Below are 6000 nucleotides of genomic sequence, written 5' to 3' on the forward strand. Positions count from 1 at the left end.
GTGGACAGGGTCAGGGGGAGTTTACTTATTTTTACATGCCTCCACTTATTGGGTGCTGTCCACTTATTTTGGGTGCTGAAGTGTGGTTACAGGTGAATTCAGGTTACCTAGCACCAACCTCCCCTCTCCTGAGCCTAAATGCTATCTCCCTTCTTCTGTGCCTAACAGCTACCTCCCTTCTCCTGAGCCTAACCGCTACCTCCCCTCTCCTGAGCCTAAGGGCCCGTTTCCACTAGAGCGAAACTGCATGCGTTTTCTGCATGCAGATTCGCATAACCAATACAAGTGGATGGGGCTGTTTCCACTTGTCAGGAATTCTGTGCGGTCTGCTGTGCAGAAAAAAATCTGCACGGCAGAGCCGTCAGAATTCGCATTCCGCACACCCGCAAGCGAATCGCCGCTAATTTAATAGGAAAACTGCAAGCATGTTAGTCTTGCGGTTTTCCCAGCGTTTCCGCATGAAAACCCATGTCAATGCTTGCCGGCATTGACATGGTTAATAGCGCAAACCGCGAGCGATTCCGCGTGAAAATCTGCATGGAAACGCGAACGAATTCGCACCCACATGCGTATTCGTTGATGCGTTTTCCGCGACGGGATCGCAACGCACAAGTGGAAACGGGCCTTAACACTTACCTCCCCCCTCCTGTGCCTAACACTGACCTCACTATTCCTGTGCCTAACACTCCCCCCCCCCCTCCCCCCATGCCTAGCACTCATCTTCCCTCTTCTGAACCTCTTTTGCCTATGCATGTAGGCTGCTTCGACGCATCGGCTCAAATATTGGGACTACTAGCTAGCACTCTAGCCTTGCAGAACTAGAATCCTAGGTTCCAATCTAGGCCTGGACTATCTGCATTGAGTTTGCACGACCTCTCTCTGTTTGCATGGGATTCCTCTGGGCACTCCTATTTATTTCCTACAAAATCTAAGAAGATACTGGTAGGTTGATTGGTTACTGAAACTAACCTTACAAACTGTTACATTGGGCATACATATAACAGATGTAGTAACGTATTTATTATTTGCTACAGTGGCACTTTTGATATTGGGTTAGAAATCTAGTCTCATATCCGTCTCCATCACAGCCATTAGCTTTATACAGTATAAAGCTAGAGAGTCTCACATTCCTTCTCACAGACACCCAGGCTCCACCCTGCTTGATCTCCTACAGAACAGCCATTCTTGATTAGTGTTCAGTTAACCAGATACTTTGAACATTGATGAAGAGTGGTTGCTTTTTAAAAGATTTTTACTAGTTTGTTTCTCTTTAAATCAAGTTTTAACTATGAGGATCATCCTGAAAATAACAGCCATTTGCTTTTATCTGCCACACAAGGTAGTCTTTCAGTGTACTTGACCATCTGTCAGGTTAACCCCTTCTCTCCCTGCACTGCTTGTCACGGGATTGCAGAAAGCCAGTAATTGTTGGCATTAAAGTAACTCTGAAGTCTCCAAAAGGAAAAAGTTTGATACCATTACCTAGGTAGAGGGAAACCTCTAGATCAGCACTGGGCAAACTACAGCCCACTGGCTGTAAATCTGGCCTGCTGATAGGCGGCCGGATTCCTATTCACCCCCACTTCACCACCCTGCAGAGTCACGAGGGGGCAATAAGAGTGGGTTAAAACTCACCTGATTGCCGATTCCAACATTACCATGGCCACAGGGCGTCATGTGACACGCCGTCAGGACGTGCCCGCATATTACACACTGGCACGTTGATGTATCACGTCACGTGACAGCCATGGAGACTTGACACTGGAATCGGCAACCAGGTGAGTTTTAACCCACTCTTTTTGCCCGCTCGCGACTCTGCTCTGCAGGGTGGGAGGAGGGAAAGTACTGTAGGAATGCGTCCTGTTGGCCACGTAAAATTTGCCCAGACCAGCTCTTGATAGTCCAGGGAAGCCTCTAGATAGTCCAGAGGTTCCCCAGCATTATACTGGGCGTTATGCAATTAGTGCAACCCGTGGTACATAACTGGTGTGCATGTAACTCGAGTTGTAAAACCCACGGTACCGTAGCAACGCTCACTTTATCTAGAGCAGCCTTTCTCAACCTTTTTGGTCCCTTCTGAAAATTTTCAAATCTCGGGGAACCCCTGTGTTTGTGAGCGAGATATAATATTATATATATATATAGTATATATATATATATATATATATATATATATATAATCTATATATCCTGTATAAAATGCGATCCATGTCCTGTGCCCCCCTATTTGTGTGCTGCTATATCCCATTTGTGTGGCTGCAATGTCTCCCCTTTTCTGTGCTGCTTTGTCCCATTTGTGTGCCTGTTTTGTCCCCCCATTTCTGGTGCTGCTATGTCTCGTTTGTCTTGGCTGCTTTTGTCCCCCACTTCTGTGGCTGCATGTCTCGTAATTTCTGTGCTGTCCTGTTTGTGCAGCGGCTGCTGCTGCTATGTTCTCCTGTTTGTGTGGCTAAATTGTCCCCCTTTTCCTCGTTTGTCTGGCCATATGTGCAATAAATTCATTGGTGCCAGTGTGGAAAAAAAGCAAAAAAACAAACCGCATACTTACCAACAGATGTTCTTCCTTGAAGCTGGGATTCTGCTTGGACTCCCGCGCGTGCCGGGACCTGGCTTCGGGTGATGCGGCTGTTTCTCAAATCCATCTGCCTCTCGCTCACAACAGCATGGAGGAATTCCTCCGCCCCTGCTGTAGACGGATGCAGAAGCGGGACTATATTGTCCTGCAGAAATGGGGAACGTGGGACTGTTGTTTCCCACGGAAGTGTCAATTGACGCGGAACCCCGGTTGAAAATAGCTGATCTAGAGCATCTAAAATAAAATCCCTGCGTCATCAACTGAATGGTTGTGTGTCCCTGGCTTTTTGTACTGGAGCATGGTGCGCAGCCAGGGCAGTTAGGACACAGGGCCGGACCTGACAGTTTTCTGTCTGTGGTTCACAGAGGTTTCCATTGCATTGTGTGAAATAACAGCTTTTTCCAACTGCCACGAAAGCAGCTCCCTGTGTGCATATACTTCAGACAGTGGTGGGGAACGAGCAAGCGGACGCGTATGCGCGCGCATTGGCGCGCGGGGGGGGGGGGGGGGTAGCAGCTGTGACCTAGCGGCCGTTTTTTAACGGGAGCGCCTTTTTACTAGTCTAAAATGAAATGCTTTCTTAGTTAATTAAATGAAAACAGAGGTTACTTTCTGGATGACCTTCGTATTACAAATTGTGTAATGTGTGGTGAAACTTTGGGACACGAAAACTACAACTATGGAAGGGTCAGGGCCAGATTTACCATAAGACACTGCAGGCTTGTACATGTAGCAGGTGGCTTATGTAGGAGAGGCGGCTCCTCTCCCAAATGTTCTGCTCCTCATACTCCCTCCCTTGAAAATACAAGTGTGCTACAGCTGCTTAATTTCCCTAGGGAGTGCGAGGAGGGGGACATTTTGGGATTGAGTATGCTGAAATGTTGTACCACCTACTGGGATGTTAAAGTAGAGATGGCCCGAATGGTTTGCCGGCGAACTTCCGGGGGGGTTCGCGATCGCGGAGAACCGCAAACTTTACCGGAAGTTCGGTTCGCCTCCATAATGCACCATTATGGTCAACTTTGACCCTCTACATCACAGTCAGCAGGCACATTGTAGCCAATCAGGCTACACTCCCTCCTGGAGCCCACTCCCCCCCCCCCTCCCCCCCCTTATAAATGGCAGGCACCGCTGACCATTTCACTCACTCGTGTGCCTGCAGTAAATAGAGAGAGGACAGCTGCTGCAGACACTCTCATAGGGAAAGATTAGTTAGGCTCTTGTAGGCTTGTTAGCTTGCTCCTTGCTGATTCTTATTGCTAAAATAGCACCCCACAACAACTCTTTTGAGAGCTAATCTTGTTCTTGTGATCTATTTTTCTTTTTTCTGTGTGTCCCACTGACACTTGGTGTTGCATAGACAGCCTTGCTAATTCATACTGTGTGGCCACTGCCAGGCTCAGCACATTCAGTGACTACCTGTGTGTGTGTGACAGGTGCACATTGTAATACCCATTACTGCATATACCTACCTACCTGTTGTTCACAGTGCACTCACCTACCAACGTGAGTTGAGCGCACGCAGTGTCACTGTGCCTGTCCGCTACCTGTTTGTGTGTGACAGGTGCACATTGTAATACCCAGTACTGCATATACCTACCTGTTGTGTTCAGTGCACCCACCTACCTACGTGAGTGCACGCAGTGTGATATACCACTCCATGCATACCTGTTAACTGCACCTGTGTGACTGCAACATTGTATTAGTCAAGTCAGTGCACTCCTTTCGCTTCATCCCCCCCCCCCCCCCCCTTGATATGGACACAACGGACAAAACAGGCAGAGGTAGAGGCAGACCCAGAGGAAGGCCACCCGACAGGTCTGTGTGAGGTCGTGTTCATGTGATTTCGTGCAGCCCTGGCCCAAAGTACAGTGCTCAGAGAAGGCACCTCTCATCAACTCCCACGACTGTCGGGACGTGCTTGACTATTTAACACAGAACACCTCATCTTCCGCAGCCACCAGCGCTACTACAAGCACCACATCTGTTGCATTTGACACTTCGCAGGAGTTAATTGGTGGGGAATTAACTGATTCACAGCAATTGTTGTTACAACCAGATGAAGGCGCTAAGCAAGTTTCACCACCTCATATGTCTGAGTTATGCGACACTATGGACGTAACGTGTGAAGATGATGAAGTCATGGTGCGCACCAGTCCAGCACGGCCGTCACTACACAAACAGCTGTTTGCAGTCACTGCATACCTTTCACTGCATCTTTGACTGCACATTGTATTATACCTGGCAGTCAGTGCATTACCTTTCGCTTGAATGGATGGCAGACTTGCCCTTCATAACAGATTCTCGTTAAAGGATTTAAAGTTGATTCATCTCACATATACAGCAGGGCTCGAAAGTCCTCCTGTATTGTTGTTTTTGTTCACTACCTCGGACTTGCATGTCATGCCTGCTGCCTTCCTTGGATGTGTGTGGTAACCGTTCCTTTGCCCACAGCGTGCTGCTGCCTTCCTTGGATGTGTGGTAGTAGTAGCCGTTTCTTAGGCTCCAACTCCAGACCGGAATCGAACCAGGATTCCTCGGCCATTACCCGTGGTCACTCGCAATGGCAGACTTGCCCTCCATAAAAGATTCTCATTGTAGGTACTGAACAGCAAGCAGAACAGGTATTTAATAAAATAAATGTAAGCTTTAACAATGGTAGAGAAAGAACCATCGAAAGGCAGTCAGACATTACCTGACATCACTGAGTAAGGAAGAGCAATCTTGCCATGGTGCGCACCAGTCTAGCATGGCCGTCACTACGCAAACAGCTGTTTGCGGTGCGCTACACAGTGAGTTTGGTGTGTCACTGTGAAGCAGTACTCTAATTACACTCCCTGATTGATGTATACACATGCAAGATGTTTTAAAGCACTTTAGGCCTACAATTTAGCATTCAATGTGATTTCTGCCCTTAAAACATTGCTTTGCGTCCAATCCAGATTTTTCCACGGGACTTTTGGCGTCTATTCCACTCCGCCATGCCCCCCTCCAGGTGTTAGACCCCTTAAAACATCTTTTCCATTGCTTTTGTGGCCAGCATAAACTTTTCTAGTTTTCAAAGTTCACCTCCCCATTGAAGTCTATTGCGTTGTGCAAAAGTTCGCTCAAACCGAACTTTCGCAGGAGGTTCGCGAACCCAAAATCGGAGGTTCGGGCCATCTCTAGTTAGAAGCAGCACACTTTATTTTCAAAGAACGTTAATACCTATTCAAGGGAAGACTACTTAATAATTTGCAGGGGGCACAAATCTATTGGGGAAGAGGTCTGTCTTGTATTGCAGGCATATCTGCCACCTATTCACGTAGAGGGTCAGTACTTAGTAACTTGAGGGGGCACATCTGACCATCATCTTTGGATGGGGGCATACCTGCTACCTAATGGGGGGTGCTAAATATCTGTCAGTCTTTGGGAAGGGGACTGTT

The sequence above is a fragment of the Hyperolius riggenbachi genome, chromosome 2, assembly GCF_040937935.1.
Source record: "Hyperolius riggenbachi isolate aHypRig1 chromosome 2, aHypRig1.pri, whole genome shotgun sequence".
Taxonomy (NCBI): Eukaryota; Metazoa; Chordata; class Amphibia; order Anura; family Hyperoliidae; genus Hyperolius; species Hyperolius riggenbachi.